The 18,013-nt window shown below is 42.6% G+C and overlaps 1 protein-coding gene and 1 long non-coding RNA gene across 18 annotated transcripts in view; both read left to right on the top strand.

The window, feature by feature from the left end:
* The window catches only part of LOC107132707 (uncharacterized), an 81,557-nt gene extending 73,392 nt beyond the window's left edge, over positions 1-8,165 (top strand). For 6 of the 14 annotated variants that reach the window (XR_009495613.1, XR_001500868.3, XR_009495605.1 and 3 more), the window contains one exon: positions 4,731-8,161. This is a non-coding gene — a long non-coding RNA (uncharacterized lncRNA). Of the gene's footprint in view, positions 1-4,730 lie in introns of all 14 variants that reach the window. The other 8 variants (XR_009495610.1, XR_009495606.1, XR_009495612.1 and 5 more) reach the window with 6 other exon arrangements.
* A 3,759-nt stretch (positions 8,166-11,924) lies between these two features.
* The window catches only part of ENTPD4 (ectonucleoside triphosphate diphosphohydrolase 4), a 37,960-nt gene continuing 31,871 nt past the window's right edge, over positions 11,925-18,013 (top strand). For 3 of the 4 annotated variants that reach the window (NM_001434802.1, NM_001434803.1, NM_001434801.1), the window contains exon 1: positions 11,925-12,117. The gene's annotated coding sequence lies outside the window, so the exon portion shown is untranslated. 4 annotated transcript variants of the gene reach the window in all.

Raw genomic sequence — 18,013 nt, 5'->3', positions numbered from 1 at the left:
GTCAGCCATGGGACCTAACATTCAGACAAGCCCTGCATTGACTGATGCAACGTTCTGCTGCCACTGTCTTGAAATGCTTAATAACTGTGGAACAAGAAGCCTTGCATTTTTGTTTTGCACTGAGTCTGTGTATTATGTGAGGGCTTCCCAGGCAGCGCTAGTGGTAGAGTCCCGCCTGCCAAGGGCATGAAACAGAAGAGGTGTGGGTTCGATCCCTGGGTCGGGAAGATCCCCTGCAGGAGAGCACAGCACCCTACTCCAGTATTTTTGCCTGGAGAATCCCATGGACGGAGGAAACTGGCAGACTACAGTCAATAGGGTTGCGAAGAGTCGAACATGACTGAAGTAACTTAGCACGCGCGCACTGTGTATAATACACAGTAGCCAGTCTGGGGTAGTCACACACTCCTGAAAGAGACTTGAACCACAGCCTGGGGATAAGAACAGAAAGTGGGCTGGGTGCTGTCCCCCTAGGTCCTCAGTTTCTTCCTGTCTACTCCCCGCCCTGGCCAGAGGTGCTAGCTGCTTTTCTCATCTGTTTCTTCTGCACCCCTTCGTGAAACCTCATCTTTTACCTCGTTTAGTAATTAACCGGAGAAGGCAATGGCACCCCACTCCAGTACTTTGCCTGGAAAATCCTGTGGACAGAGGAGCCTGGTGGGCTGCAGTCCATGGGGTCGTGAAGAGTCGGACACAACTGAGTGACTTCACTTTTCACTTTTCACTTTCGTGCATTGCAGAAGGAAATGGCAATACACTCCAGTGTTCTTGCCTGGAGAATCCTAGGGTCGGGGGAGCCTGGTGGGCTGCCGTCTCTGGGGTCGCACAGAGTCGGACATGACTGAAGCGACTTAGCAGCAGCAGCAGCAGCAGCAGCAGTAATTAACCACCTTCTACTAGTCAACAGCTCTTTATGTTACATTTTTCCTGTTTCAATAACCTAAATGCTTTCTGCCTCCTGACTGACATAAGGAGATGAAGAGTAAACTAACAAAATAAGAAAATCTGTAGTATGTCAGATGATGAATGTTCAACAGAGAAAAAAGAAAGCAGAGGATACACGTAGAGGGTGTGAGGCCCAAGGGGGACAGCCTACCACTGCACTGGGTTGGCCAAAAAGTTCATTTTGGTTTTTCTTTAAGATGTGATGGAAAATCCTAATGAACTTTCTTGCCAGCCTAACAAACAGGGGTCAGAAAAGGCATCCCAGGAAAGGATGTTGGGCTGAAAACACACATTTGACTCCTTATGTCCGATTCCAACTGAAATGAAAAGAAAATGTAAAAATAGGGTTCAACCTGCATCACATGAGCGAAAATTCACCATCCAAGTCCAGAAACACTCCCAAATTTCCCGTTAGGCTCACAAGGCAAGTGGAGTCAGCATCTTGCAAAGACAGAGACAGCTCATCTCTGGATCACCCACTGCTTTCTCTCCCTTGTCTGTCCCTTCTCTTCAGGGAACTGGAAGGGTGGTAAACAGGGAAGAGACCTCTCTTGCCAAAATCTGTTAATCTTCATCAGTGTTTCTCTTTGCTCAAGAAGCAAGGTCATGTCATTCATTCACTCATTAATCACTTAGAAAACATGTTTTGGGCACCTCCTATGTGCCTCACCCCATACTAAGTACTCCGGAGGGTATGATGTAGAAGACACGGTCTCTGTCTTCAAAGAAATTACAATCTAACAGGAGAGGATAAGAGGCATAAGATATGTCTATGCAAGTAAGTATTATTCAAAGCTAAGAAGGCAGGGCATTCCATGGTGGTGCAGTGGTTAGGACTCCACACTTCCACTGCAGGGGGCCAGAGTTTGACCCCTGGTCGCAAAGCTAGATCCCACAAGTCATGTGGCAAGCACTCAAAAAATAAATAAATAAAATGAAATTTTAAAAAAACACTCCTTAGGGAGGTGTTGGAAATGAAAGTTAAAAAAAAAAAAACTAAGACGGATAAGAAGAGAATTGGATAGCAGAATATGAATTCCAGAGATTCTGGCAGATGAAACTCAGCTTGACTTGAATAAGATGAACTCTTCAATTCAGTTCTAGTAGACGTTACTGAGAAGCTATGCTAAAAAAGCAGACCATGGATTTCAAACAGGGATGGATTTGGAGATAGGGCAGAAGTCTGTCACAGTAGAAGAGGGGTGAAATATACAGGGTTGGCCCAAAATTTCACATGAGTTTTTCTGTAAGATGGTATGGAAAAACTCAAATGAAAATTTAGGCCAACCCAATATCTCTTTCTGTGGAAGGCAAGGTAGCTACAACATTTTCAGTTCTGCTGGGATAGGAGGAATAGGTATGGGCAGATAGCATGTGTTTTTTTAATTGAATTCATGTTTGCTCCAGGCTAGGAATACACAGAGAGAAGGCAATGGCAACCCACTCCAGTACTCTTGCCTGGAAACTCCCATGGGTGGAGAAGCCTGGTAGGCTGCAGTCCTTGGGGTAGCGAAGAGTCAGACATGACTGAGCGACTTCACTTTTTTTCACTTTTCACTTTCATGCATTGGAGAAGGCAATGGCAACCCACTCCAGTGTTCTCGCCTAGAGAATCCCAGGGATGGGGAAGCCTGGTGGGCTGCTGTCTATGGGGTCGCACAGAGTTGGACATGACTGAAGCGACTTAGCAGCAGCAGCAGGAATACACAGAGGGCTTCCCCAATGGCTCAGCAGGTAAGGAATCCACCTACAGTGCAGGAGACACACAGGAGGCAGGTTCGATCCCTGGTTGAGGAAGATTCCCTAGAGAAGGAAATGGCAACTCACGCCAGTATTCTTGCCTGGAAAATCCCATAGACAGAGGAGCCTGGCAGGTTACAGTCCATGGGGTGGCAAAGAGTCGAACACGACTGAACACAAAGTGCAGGAATACACAGAGGAATAAGATGGCAGCAAAAACCAACAGTGGTTATACCAAATGATGGTGCTGAGCGGTAAAGGAGAGAGACTTTCTTACCAGGGGAGGTTAGCAACCAAACGACCACACACAATTGCAAGGTGCAAATTGAAGGATGAATAGGAAGGTTTTTTCCAGGCAGTCAAGAAAGAGGGAAGTAGTCCAACCATTGAAATGTGTGTAAAGACACAGAGACATGAAAATAAGAAATAATCTAGGAGAAGGCAAGTAGATAAGCATGTTAGAACACAGGGAATATATGAAGCAGTGTGAGGACAAGAGGTTTAAAAAGCTGGAAGGGATTTAATCATGGCCTTGGGGTGTCATGCTAAGGAGATGGGTATGATGTCAATCTGTCGATAAAAATCCGATCAGCCTACTGATTCCCAGAGTTGATTTGCTAGGAATTTCAACTCTGACCTAGAGGGGAAGAGGAACTAACAAAGGATGCTGAGAAGGAGAATAATATGGTAGCTGGCGTGAAGGAATTCAATAAATAACCTGCTGCTTCCTGCCTAAGTCTGAATGGTTTGAGAAATGAAACAAAATCTACACAAAAATCAAAATACCATCTTTTTTGCAGATGAATCTGATATTGAAGAATGTAGCTTTGGGACTTCTGGTTGTCCAATGGCTAAGACTCTGCCTTCCCAATACAGGGGACCTGGGTTAGAACCCTGGGCGGGGAACTGGATCCCACATGCCACAACTAGGAGTTTGCACGCCACAAGGAAAGATCCCACATGCCGCAATGAAGATGGAAGATTCTGCATGCTGCAGCTAAGACCTGGCACAGCCACATAAATAAATAAATTTAAAAAAAAAGAATGTAGCTTATATCTAATCAGGACAGCTTGATTCACGTGCCAGTCATAATGGCCAGGGGATGAAATTACTCTGCTTAACAAGGCCACGGTCCTGACCCAACTGGACAGAATGAGAGATAGGCTGGCATGTTCAGTCGTGTCTGATCCTTTGTGATCCTAGGGACTCTAGCCCACAAGATTCTTCTGTCCACGAGATTTTCCAGGCAAGAATACTAGAATGTGTTGCCATGCCCTCCTCCAGGGGATCTTCCCAACCTAGGGATCGAACCCATATTTCTTATATCTCCTGCCTTGGCAGGCGGGTTCTTTACCACTAGCACCACCTGGAAAGCCCCGAGAGATAGGCATTCTCCTTCGGAAATTCGAGGTACTGTTACCAAAAAAGAGAAGGATGGATTGTAGGCAGCAAAAGCAATCACATTTGCTCTATACTTTGTGTGTTTGTTTAAAGGTCCATATGCTGTGATGAGAAAAGGTTGAAAGAAACCCTGAATTTTTATGCCACTTTGACCAGATCCCTTTCTCTTTCTGAATCTCAAGTGCTTTCTCTCCATAACAAAGCACTATAAAAGAAGACTTCTCCTGGCCCATTCCCCGCCTGAGGAATGCTGGGCTCATAAATGAGGTCATGTCTATAAAGCTCTATGATCTTCTTGAAGACAAATGCTGTATAAATATATAGGGTTATTAGACAAGTTGCTCAAAAACAAGTCTGTGCATGAGTGCATGGAAGGCAAATAAGACCAGGGGAGGGCAATAGTGAAACAGAGAAGGACACTACAGTACTTGCCCCAGTGTCCTCTGCCTGCCTTTTGTCTGTGGAAAACTTTACTCAAAGAGTAAGTTTAATCAGAGAAAGGATAAAATGCAGAAACAAAGGAAAGCAGTCAAAGGAGACCAAATAGTAATAGTATACTCATTAAGCATAAGCAAGGACCTTTAGTTCCTTTTCAAGGGCCATAGATAATATTCTGAGTCATATCCTATGACCTGTCTTATAGATACTGAAATCCTACCAGGTGGAAGAAGTTAACTTCATGATGACCAGACTGTAGCCATGACGTAAGCTGCCATAATTCCAAGAACTGGCCTCAAGGAAATGGAAACAAAGCAACCCAGGAACTGAAGATTCAGTTCAGTTCAGTTCAGCTGCTCATCGTGTTCGACTCTTTGTGACTCCACGAACCGCAGCACGCCAGGCCTCCCTGTCCATCGCCAACTCGGAGTCCACCCAAACCCATGTCCATTGAGTCGATGATGCCATTCAACCATCTCATCCTCTGTCGTCCCCTTCTCCTCCTGCCCTCAATCTTTCCCAGCATCAGGGTCTTTTCCAGTGAGTCAGCTGAAGATTAACTGTACCTAAAACAATCAAGATGACGCTTGTCAGACCACCACATGACCAATTTCAAGATGACTGTCAGAGCTGACTGTGCCGTTTCTGCATGTAGCCCCCTCTCTCTGTCTATAAAATTTCTTATCCCCTGTTTGTTGGTGTGTGTGTGTCGGGGAGGGGTGTCTGGCCTTTGGACAGATGTCTGACCTCCCCCGCAGTTGCTAGCATCTGAAATAAAGCAAACTTTTCTTTCCACCAATCTGGCATGTTCACTGGCTTTTGAGCACTGAGCAGCCAGACCCCAGCTTTTGGTAACAATAGAACTCATTGTTTTCAAGGGCCATTTGATTCTTTTGTTTCTATGATATCCAGTGCCTCACAGTTAACTTCCTCCTCACAGCCACAGACTACCAAGAGGGCCAGTTTGCCAATTTAGGCTCCCTGGCACTTGTATTAGTCGCTTCAGTTATATCCAACTTCTTGTGACTGTATGGCCCGTAGGCTGCCAGGCTGCTCTGTCCATGGGGTTCTCCAGGCAAGAATACTGGAGTGGGTTTCCATGCCCTCCTCCAGGGGATCTCTCCCACCCAGGGGCCGAAGCTGTGTCTCCTGCATTGCAGGCAGATTCTTTACTGCTGAGCCACTGGGGAAACCCAGGCTCCCTGGAATGATGAGTTAAAACATTTGGAGAGCAAAGCCAATAAAATGCCAAGCTATGGCCATGTTGTAGTTTTTCTCCAGAAAGATAACTAAAAGGAAATCCTGTTTGGGTTCTAAATACTGATGGTTTTTGATCTCCAGCCTGCAATGGCTTAGAGCAGGATTTGGGTTCCCAGCCAGAGATTGTGGCTGGGTCGCAGCGGTGAAAGCACTAGATCCTAGCCACTAGACCAGTGGTCAGTGACAAGAGCTGGAACCTTTGGTTTTACAGAAAAGGATTTCCACAAAGACAAAGTAGTGAAGCAAGTACACACTGGCGGACTCAGAGGGGGAGTCCCTGAGTCAAAGCTTTGTGGTGGTTTGAATTACTTTTATGGGGTGTTTCCTCTAGGTTTCCTTTGGCCAGTCATCATGATTGTCTGGTTCACAGTCCAAATTTGGTATATCTCAGGGTCCTCCTATGTGTGCTCATCCATCTCTTAGCCAAGTTGAATTTTACTGAAAAGGCATCTGAGCAGAACATTCCTTGACATGACTCCCCTTTGGCCTCCAAGGAGCCTTTCTGCACATGTGTGGTTGGGGAGGTCTCCTGACTTCTGGAACAAGAAATATGTTGTCTGAGCAGGGCCCAGTCACGTTCCTTAATTGCCCTGCTATTCTTGGAGTTTCAGTCAACAGAGAATGAATCTCCAGTTGCTTTACCCTGGGGGGCCAATCTGCCTCCTGCCTCTGCTTTCACTGGCCCTAATCCATTCAGCAAGATTCCTACAAGCACAGTTTAAAAAAAAAAAAAAAAAAACTCTGGAGTGCAATTTGTTTTAATTTAATTTTTTTTTTGGCCAGAATGTGGAATCTTAGTTCCTAGATCAGGAATTGAACTCTGCTCCCTGCATTGGCGGCCCAGAGTCTTAACCACAGGGCTGCCAGGGAAGTCCCTGGAGTTCAATTTAAAAAGGAAAAAGTTCTTCTATCTTACCTTAGATTTCATAAGAAATCTAAAGGTGGAGGGAAAAGGGGAAAAAAAATCTCATTTGGTTAAGCTATCTTACTTTTTAAAAATATCACTGGGTTTGAATTGCCAATATCTTGTTAGAAACAAGGATATTGATGTGCATGTAATCAACACCTCCTCCTTTAGGTGGAGGAGGGAGAAAAGGGAAAGAGGAGGGGAAGACTTTGTTTCTGGTCTTCTCTTCTGCCTCTTAGAAACCATGGCTCTCAGATCTTAGAGGTCAACCTAGCCATCTCTCCACTCACTTTGTTTAGCTACATATGGATGGTGAAGACCAAGGAAGTAAACTAAATTTTTCTAAGTTTGTGTGTTCATTTAGTAGGATAGCAGGGACTGGGATCCAGGTTTCTATGTCCCAGTTCAGTACTCTTCATATTCAATCATCCTGTCTCCTTTCCAGTTTTAGGAACTTGAATATGACACATTGCCTCTGAGATCTTAGCTGTCTGATCTATAGAATGTACATGAAACCTAAACTGACCAAAGATGGTTAAGGAATATGATTTCTTGTGGTCCCTTCTAGTTTTTAATCAACCAGTCAACAAATATTTTTAAAGAGCTAATGGCAAGTAATGAAGTATCTAGCCAGAAGTAATGTAAACAAAAAAGACTTTATTGTCCTCTCATAACAAGGAGTCAGAGATACATCCAGTGGCTGGTATTAGTTTAGTGATTTAGTGATGCTGTGATGGACCTAGGCAAACCTCTCTTTCTAGTTCCTCATGTGTAGTTTTGACTTCTTAGCTGCACAAATGTTGCCTCATGGTTGCAAGATGGCTTCTGTAATCCGGACATCACATCTCTTTTCATACTTTCACTTCATACTTTCAAAATACAAACGTGATGACGAACTTAGATTTTGTGACCATGTTATCTGTGGTTCTTTTGTAGATAGGGTATCAAATTGAGGGATATGAAGGGAAGATCATTCCCTTCATAGTTGATTAAAGCTTTTTGTTTTAAAATATGAATAAGTGTGAAACTCTGTCAAAGGTTTTATTCTACATTGATTGAGATCATGTGACTCATATGAATTGTCTCTTCTATTGTGTTTATGTAGTCAATACACAGATCATTTAAAAATATTAAACCAGCCTTGCATTTCTGGGAGAAAAAATCTCATTTGGTTAAGCTATCTTACTTCTTAAAAATATTGCTGGGTTTGAATTGCCAATATTTTGTTAGAAAAAAGGATGTTGATGTGCATGTAACTTTTGTTCTTTTTTAATCTCTTGGAGTGTGGGTTATTCTGACCTTATATTGTGAATTAAGAAGTATTCCCTCTTTTATATTTTTTTAAAAAGTTTATATAAGACTGGTATGATTTCTTTCTAAAATAGTTGATAAAATTTACTAGTGAAACCATCTAGGAACCATAAAAGATATAGGGCTATTCATATGATTTTTTTCTCATGTCAATTTTGATAAATTGTGTTTTTCTAAGTTTTCCCATTCCATCTAAAGTATTGAAATTTTCAGTATGAAGTTGTTTGTAATGTTTTCTTATTATTAAAAAAAATTTTTGTAGGATCTGTAAGGATGTTCTTCTAGTCTCCATTTTGATTATTTGTGTTTTCTTTCTTTTTTTCCTGATCAGTCTCACTAGGAGTTTATCAATATTTCTAAAGAACCAAATTGTGGCTTTGCTAATTTTAACCTATTTTAAAAAACTTCTTCCTTTCTTCTACTTGCGTTGGTTTTAATTTTCTTTTCTTATCCTAAATTCTTAAGATGAAACTTAGATAATTGATTTCAAACTTTTTCCCTTTACTAAAATAAGCATTTAAAGCTACAAATATCTCATGAGTACTGCTTTAGCTACATTGCATGAATTTTGATATATTGTATTTCATTTCCACTCTATTTGAAGTTTTTTTTTTTTTTTTAAGTCATTCATTTTTTTTTCCCTTAAATCTTTTTTTGGCTGTGCCTCACAGCATGTGAGATCTTAGTTCCCCTACCAAGGGTGGAACCCAAGCCCTCTGCATTGCAACGTGGATTCTTAACCACTGGACCACTGGGAAAGTCTCTGAAACGTTTTCTAATGCCCTGAGAACTGTGGCAGGCATAAAGTACTCAGTAAGATTTGCCTCCTATTAACTTAGTTTTTTGTTTCTCCTATTAATAAGCAAGAATAAGTCCATGGCTCACCTGACAGTTGTGTTTCTCCCTCCTTCAAAACTTCTTTGCTGTATCCATTGCCTGAAGCTACTACTTCACAGAGGCCCAGACTTCATCCCTCTTATCATTAATTCCTACTCATCTTGAGGCTGTGAACTCAAACATCATTTCCTCAAAGAAGCCATCCCAGATGACCAAAACAGGGCTGGTTCTCTCATATACTGGGTTGAATAGTGTCCCCCAAAAGTTCATGTCAACCCAGAACTTATGAACATGACCTTATTTGGAAATTGGATCTTTGCAGATATAATCATGTTGAGAACAGAGTATAGGGACTTCCCTGGTGGTCCAGCGGTCCAGACTTTGCCTTCCAATGAAGGGAGTGCGGGTTCCACTTCTGGTCAGGGAGCTAAGATCCCACATTGCTTTGTGGCCAAAAAGCCAAAAGGTAGAAGCAATGTGGTAACAAACCCAATAAAGACTTAAGAAGAAAACAAACGAAGAGACTATATTGGATTGGTTGGGGCAGGGGAGGGGAGAGAGGGGCTAAACCCAATATGATTGCTGTCCTTTTAAGAAGAGAGGAATTTGGAGAGACACACGGGGGAACTTCATGTGACAACAAAGACAGAGATTGGAGTGATGCTTCTACAAACCAAGAAATGCTGAAGACTGTCAGCAACAACCAGAAGCTAAGAAAGCGCAAGGACGGATCATCTCCTATTCTCTTCACAGACAGCATGGCCCTGCCAACACCTTGACTTCAGACTGTGAGCCTCCAAAACTGTGCAAGAATACACTTCTATCATTTTAAGCCACCCAAATTGAGGTAACTTGTTATGATAGTTCTAGGAAACTAGTGTACCATGTTCTATGTTTTCATCCTTTATACTTTCCCTTCCTAGCTCTTATCAGAGTATTGTTGTTTATGAATTATCAAGAAATATTTTTAAAATTTTTATTTTATTTTATTTACTTATTTGGCTGTGTTGGGTTTTAGTTGCAGCCTGTAGAATCTTTGCTGGAGCACATGGGCTGCTCTCTAATTGTGGCATGAGGTCTTAGTTGTCCCCCAGCACATGGGATCTCAGTTTCCTGACCAAGGATCAAACCTGAATCCACTGCATTGGAAGTCCAACCACTGAACCACCAGGGAAGCCCCATCAGTAAGTACTGACGATGTGATGATACTATTCTGGCTTTTAGTAGAGGCCTTCTTCAGAGTCTACTGTAATAAGAACCAGTATCTCAAATTGTAAGGACTTTGAAAGGTACATAATTTCGAGGGGGCCTGGCCCTAAAATCACAGCATGTTCGTGACCAGCTACCTCAGCTTCTCAAAACAAATCTTGGGTAGAAGTCACAGAGGTTTCTAATGTGTAATCTGTCCAAACTAGTCATTTTTTAAAATAACAACTGACTGCCATAAAAGGGCACTGAAGTAGGAGTCAGAACAACTGGTTTTGTTTCCCCCCCTGCCTCAGGGCATTTGGGCAGGACATTTAATCTCTTGGGGTTCCAGGTTCCTTAACAGAAAAAGGAGGAGGTTTCGTCTAGACTGTAACTATGGCCCCTTTGTTGGAACTTTCTGTGGCTTTATGATTCTAGTATGGAGTAACAACTGAAAGATAGTATTACTTCTAAAGCACAAGCCTCCTTGGTCACTGCTAGCCTTCTTCCATGAACAGTATCTGAATCCATGGATGAAATGTTACCACAAGATTTAACCTAAGCAGGTGCTGGACCAAGGATTCTGCTTAAAATATATAGCTATTAGTTTTGTCTAAGCTTCTTTTACTTGACACAATTAATGAGTAGACGTTTCTAGGACTCTCATTTTAAAAAAATATATGAAAGTGGCTGAAACTCCAATACTTTGGCCACCTGATGCAAAGAGCTGACTCATTAGAAAAGGCCCTGATGCTGGGAAAGATTGAAGGCAGAAGGGGCTGACAGAGGATGAGGTGATTGGATGACATCACCGACTCAATGGGCTTGAGTTTGAGCAAGTTTCAAGAAGAGTCGGACTCGACTGAGCGACTTTAGTTTCACTTTTCACTTTCATGCATTGGTGAAGGAAATGGCAACCCACTCCAGTGTTCTTGCCTGGAGAATCCCAGGGACGGGGGAGCCTGGTGGGCTGCCGTCTATGGGGTGGCACAGAGTCGGACACGACTGAAGGGACTTAGCAGCAGCAGCAGCCGCAGGAGATGGTGAAGAATAGGGAAGCCTGGAGTGCTGCAATCCATGGGGTCACAAAAAGTCGGATGCGACTGAGCGACTGAACAATAACAATAATAACAAAGTGGCTAGGCTGCCTGGTGGCTTCCTGTCTGGGCAGCAGGGAAACCACTTTTTTTTTTTTTTTTTTTGTAAGAGGACAAAAGGATAAAAAGCCGCGATTCTCAAGGTTGTCTCCAGCTCTGTGACTTCAAGGCACTGGGTTTTTTGGGGGAAGGAGTGGGGGTTGGGGCTCAAGCTAGAAAGCTAAATAGTGTGTCCTTGACCTAAGTACCAGGTCTTGGGGTCAATGTCAGGAATTAGTGTTGTTCATTTACTTCACTATTTCTTCTCAAAACCATTTCGTGTGTTGAGGGCGCTCTGTTTAACCTAGAATACGCTCTGGTATATGAAACTTCTGGCAACAGTGAAATCTTGGTTCTTACTAATTACGTGGACCTTGATTAAGAGAGCCACTGAATGAGTTTGTGCTTCGTTTCTCCGCCTGTAAAACAGAGATAGTTACTGGCAAAATTGTAAAATAAAATGTCAACAGATGAGCAGAAGTGCCCAGTTAAGTTTTCAAGTGCTGTTGTCCATAATAATAAAGAGCACAAAGGAAAGATGAATGTGTCATTAGCACATTGATACTTGCTGAAAACCGAAGGGCTACGATCTGCGGTATCCAAGCCACCGTACGGGTTACTTTTCGTGTTGCCACTTTCACTTTTGACATTCTGTGCTCTCAGCAGACTCCGCTTGGTTCCGTGGATGCCAGTCACCGCGTACAGGCCCCGCCCCCAGGCGTAAGCCCCGCCCCTCGGCGTGCGCGCTCCCGGCGCTCCCAGTGACGTGACTCGGGTGGCGGAGGAGTGGCGGGCCCGCTACCGGAAAGGAGCGGAGCTCCCGGGAAGCTATCACCACCCGGGAGTCGTGTCGGCTTTGCCGGCACCGCCTCGCCGCGGTGGCCGTGATGCGCTCCACCCGCGAGTCCCCACTCCCGGGAGCCCTGGCCGCCGAGTCGGACGTAGCCGAGCAGGTGAGGCGGCCTTTCTGGCGCGGATGAGGGGGAGGGTGGGCGGCCGAAGTGGGGACCGTTGGAGCCGGGCCAGACGGGGCGGCGAGGCCGCGGACTTGCCGCTCTGCCCCGGGGGCCTTCCCCGCGCCAGTGGCTCCCCACCGCCCGGGCCGCTCGGCAGTCTCCGGGCGCCCGCCGTCAGCGCCCGTGACCCTGGGCTGCAGGTGCTTTCCCCCCAGCCCCTGGCGGGAGAAAGCTGGCTGTCGTGCAGTTGCGCCCGCTCCAGTGACCGCGTTGATTTCCTCTCCGACACGTAGTGGGCGCGGGTTGGCCAGCACTGGGGAGGGACCTGGCTAGGGAGAAGGATGCTGCACTCAGGACCCTGCGGATCTTACCTGCCACCTGGTCATGACATTTACAAGTCAGCATCGTTTTCGCCTTGCTCTGCTTTTACCACGATTCATGCTTTAGATTTCTCTAATATCTAAATCTAAGTAGCTCCATTGAGAAAAATAGAGCTAATTGGGCGATAAAGTGATGGTAAAACCTGTTTGTCAAACTTGAGTAATGCGTGAACACCTTTAAAAGGTGTTCCCTCATTCTCTGGAGTTTGTCTCAGAACCCGCAGGGCTCCTCAGACCCCAGTTAGAGGAACACCAGTGTGAAGCATTTTCTAAGAACATTTGGCATTAGTAGGAAAGTAAAGAGATGCCTTACAATTAGGAACTTCCATGCTAGAAGATACACTAGGTTATTAAAGAACTCTAAATGAGAAACTTAAATCCCTAGTTTAATGTCATATTGAAGTCTTTAGTGTGTTCTGTTTTGTGTAATGAAAATAATTTTCTAGGCTTGGAGAGGCCGGAGAGAATCATATTCTTTGTGTTATCTTACATTTAATGTTATCATGTCTTGGTATCAGGTCTGTTCATTCTGTTTGACACATTAGGAGAATTACAAAATGGAGCATTAATTTGTCTAAGTAGTTTGTTGATTTTATTGTTCACCTTAATATTGATTTATCACTTGTATTTATTGCATTTTGAATCTATGGTTTACATTCTTCCAACCCTTGTGTATATAGCCTGTATAACCCTTGTATATATAGGAAGAAGAAACAAAAGTTGATTTAGGTATTTATATTCTTTACATTTTTATTCAGCGTGTTTATTCAAAATAGACTACACACAAATACAGAGAAGATTGAGTGTGGGAAAACAGAAGTATTACAAATCAAATCTTGGCAAAGAAAAATATTGACCTGTGCTTTGAGAAAATTGTAATATTGTGAGCAGGACATATGAGTTAGTAGGAAGTGACTGAAGTTAAGGGCCAAGGGAAGAGTGAGAACAGCTTGTGTGGGAGAGGAGCAACCCGCATCACTAGAGTAGAGAGATGTTATCTGGAGCAAGAAGAGAACAGGTTGGTGAAATAAGATGAAGGAACTCTGCTCAATATTCTATACCACCCTAACTGGGAAAAGAATTTGAAAAAAAAAAAAAAGATAATGTATATGTATAAATGAATTATTTTGTTTTACACCTGAAACTAACACAACATTGTTCATCAGCTATACTCCAATATAAAAAAAATTTTTTTTTTAAAAGATGAGACTGTTTGATGGATGAAAGGTCTCAGGGATGCCACACAGGGAAGTTGTTTACCCGTAAGCTCTGGAAGAGTCTTGCTGGTCATACTGTGAAGGTAGTGTTTTACAAAGAAGTGTTTCCAAAGAAAGGTGTTCCACATAGAGATCTGTCTTGAGCTAGCGGTGTCTGCTGTGGTCATTTTAGATGTGTGGACTAATTGGCAGGACCTGATGACCGACATAAACTTACAACATACGGATAGTTGGGAATCAAAGTTGAGAACCAGGTAACCCCAATTCATGGTGATACTCCTCTTAGACCTGGGGAATTTGGAAAGGGGTATTAGTTTGTGTCAGAGGTTTGTGAGCCCAAACTTAGACTAAACTAGTTTGTGATAATAGGGAAAGCCCCAGATGTGGCACTGAAACTTGAAGGAAGTCAGAGTTGCAGATCCAGGAAGCTACAGAGGTGATGCAGGGAGGGAAAAGTGTGACCAGAAAAGAGATCATTTAAAATGGGGACCAGAAGTTTGCAAGTGAATGGTGAGAGGTAAGGAAGAGGTTTGGTTAGGACTTGCTATTGAAAAATAAAATAAAAAATGTAAAATAAATAAGAATAAAATGTAGATCATAAATGCAACTATGTACATTCTTCCCCCCTCCCTTATTTAAAAATATTGGAGTGTAATTGCCCTATGACACTGTGTTGGTTCCAGGTGCACAGCATAGGGAATCCTGCGTATGTACATTTGATAACCCTGTACATTACAAAAAATGTATAAAAAACAGAAGGCGAGTTACCTTCTGTCACCATACAAATTTGTTAACAATATTATTGGCTGAATTGCATATGTAAATTTCATCCCTGTGACTCATTTATTTCGTAACTGGAATTTTTACCTCTTAATCTTCCTCACCTGTTTCTCTCGTCCTGCCCTTCCCTACCCCTCTGGCAACCACCAGTTTGCTCTCTGTATGTTTGTCTCTGTATTTTGTTATGTTTGTTCATTTGTGTTTTAGATTTCACGTATAAGTTGAATGCCCTCCATGTCCATCCATGTTGTCACAAATGACAAGATGTCATTCTTTTTTGTGGCCGAGTAATATTTCACTGTATGTACATACACCATATGTGTTTTATCCATCTGTTGGGCACTTTGCTTCCATATCATGGCTATTGCTGATAATCCAGCTATGAACATAGGTGTGCATATATCTCTTCAAATTAGTATTTTTGTTCTCTATGGAAATATACCCAGAAATGGGATTGCTGGATGATGTGGTAGTTCCAGTATTTTTTGAGGAACCTCCATACTGTTTTCCTTAGTGGCTGCACCAATTTACATTCCGCCAACAATGCTCACAGTTCCTCTTTTTTCTACATTCTTGCCAACACTTGTTACCATACATTCTACTTAATGAACAAATCAAGTTGTCTTGATGTATTTTCCCCACAACTGAGTGCCACGCCGCATCCTTCACTTCAGCCTCTCACTCCCACCGACACAGTCATTCCTTGCAGAATTCTGCCTGTTGATGATCTTTTGATTTTTCCAAGCCCTTTTGTAATCCTTTGCTACTCATATCGTTCTGTTTTGCAGCACTCTTGTGTCAGCATCTTACTCAGAGGTCTAGCTCTTCTGGAGTCTCATTTGTCTGCAATTTTGTTTGCCTGTGATTTCAGTATTTGCTAATATCTGTATCACTGCATCCTGCATTTTTCACCATGGGAGCCATTTCACTTTGCAGTTGACTGGCATTGTTTTCACTGTTTCGTGTAGGACTGTCAGAGAGAGACTGATTGAGAACGAGTTTGACTCAGGACCTAGTGTACCTCATTCTGTTAAGAAATGTTCAGCTGAGCGGGGCCCCTCAGCTGAAATCGTGCAAGTTAATGCATCTCTTTGGTGATAGGTCTCACACAGCTTAAGCCTTTTAAAATCATGACAATTTTATGTAAGATTGCTGAGTTTGCCTTTCTAAACTGTGGTGCCAAGATTCTTAGCTGCAAATACAACTGCAGTTTACATTTGAAGATCACATTACCATATTGTTGTCTCCTGGGTAATACTAAATAAATATTGTCCTAAATAAACATAATTATTTCAGCAATTTATAAGCTGTCCTATTTTCTGTCTTTAAACACAAATTTTGTAACTTACAAAAATGTCTTTTTATCCTCATGGTCATCACATATTTGAAAAAAAAAAAAGTCCTAAGACAAACACCAGATTAAATAACATTTCCTATGTTTGCTGTGGTGCATCCTTACAGTGCATTTCTCTTTTGAAATGTCCTCTCTTTTCTCTTTCCCTCTGTGTGTCAGCACGTTTAATAGTCACATCGTAGTCCATTGCATACATGCGCCGTGTTTAATGTAGCCCACCCCCGAAAGGCACTTTTGGCACTATCACTTCATGGGAAATAGATGGGGAAACAGTGGAAACAGTGTCAGACTTCATTTTTTGGGGCTCCAAAATCACTGCAGATGGTGACTGCAGCCATGAAATTAAAAGACGCTTACTCCTTGGAAGGAAAGTTATGACCAACCTAGATAGCATATTCAAAAGCAGAGACATGACTTTGCCAACAAAGGTCCGTCTGGTCAAGGCTATGGTTTTTCCTGTGGTCATGTATGGATGTGAGAGTTGGACTGTGAAGAAGGCTGAGTGCCGAAGAATTGATGCTTTGAACTGTGGTGTTGGAGAAGACTCTTGAGAGTCCCTTGGACTGCGAGGAGATCCAACCAGTCCATTCTGAAGGACATCAGCCCTGGGATTTCTTTGGAGGGAATGATGCTGAAGCTGAAACTCCAGTACTTTGGCCACCTCATGCAAAGAGTTGACTCATTGGAAAAGACTCTGATGCTGGGAGGGATTGGGGGCAGGAGGAGAAGGGGACGACAGAGGATGAGATGGCTGAATGGCATCAGTGACTCAATGGACGTGAGTCTGGGTGAACTCCGGGAGTTGGTGATGGACAGGGAGGCCTGGCGTGCTGCGATTCATGGGGTCGCAAAGAGTTGGACACGACTGAGCGACCGAACTGAACTGAACAGTGTTTTGCTATTCTAAATAATACTATGATGAACATCTTTATATGTGTTTTAGTGAATTTATCTTATTATTTCCTGAAGACAAATTGCTATGATGGGTAGAACAGAGGGTAAGCATGTTTAAAATTTTCACATGTGTTACCTGTTCGCCCCCAGAAGGTGAGTACATATTTAGATTCTCTCCAGGGGTGCTCACAACCTTTTCGCCTCCCACTGGTTAGCACAGTATCATCAGACTTAAATCTTTGCCAACTGATAGTGATAAAACTTTGTTTTTATTTATATTTCTCGAAATACCAGTGAAGTTAGATTCTGTCTGACGTCATTCAGATTTCTTATTCTGTTCATCTCCAATTGTCCTTGGTCATTTTTCTGTTCCAGTGTTTTTCTTTTTTATTTATAAGAAATTTTTTGTATGTAAGGTATATTTACTATGTGTCATGTACGTTGCATGTAATTTCCCCAAGTTTTGTGTGTTTGAGAAAGGCTTGTTTTTAATTCTCAGAAGTCTTAAACTCATAAGTAGATGTCTTTTATTTATAGTTTGAGACATTGATGTCACTTGAAGAAAAGTCTTACCTGTTCTGGAATTGGATAAATACTACATTTTCATTTTACATTTTTGTGGATTATTTGATATTTAAATCTTTGAGCCATTGGTATTCTAATGAAAGGTATGCTGTAGTAATCTCATCTTATTCAAATACTAAAAGTAGATATAAAAATACATAAAACATATTTACATTGGCATTTTTTCTCTTTTTGTGTGAACTCTTAAATCACAAATACTGTTTGTCCTAAGTTTAGGGTACATAGTACAATATGGACACCATATCAAAACCCAAACTAATTACAGTGATTTTACCCTGTAGGGGGGTAATAATGCCCCCAGGTAGGCATTATTAATCCTTTTTATTTTATAACATCTTTGTGTGTATGTTTTGTTCCCTCTACTTCATTGTAAATTCTTCAAGGGCTGGGTCCACATCTGATTCATCTTTATGTCTTGTGGTCCCAGCGACCCATGAAACAAGCAGTAGTTGCTCATCACTTGTGTGACAGGCACTGGTCACTGAGGAAACAGAGGGATAAGAGGCTGTTCCTGCCATTGAGGGGCTTACCATGTAATGAGAAAGTGAAGCATAAGCGTAGCATTGTAGCCGACTACTGTATAGAGCCAGTACTCTTAAGGACATGAGGACTAGGGAAGTCCTCCCAGAGGGATCATGCTGAACCCGCAGAATGAGGAGCACATAGGAGCACCAACAGATGGA

Source organism: Bos taurus, chromosome 8 (genome assembly GCF_002263795.3).
Source record: "Bos taurus isolate L1 Dominette 01449 registration number 42190680 breed Hereford chromosome 8, ARS-UCD2.0, whole genome shotgun sequence".
Lineage (NCBI taxonomy): Eukaryota > Metazoa > Chordata > Mammalia > Artiodactyla > Bovidae > Bos > Bos taurus.
This window is presented reverse-complemented; position numbering and strand designations above follow the sequence as displayed.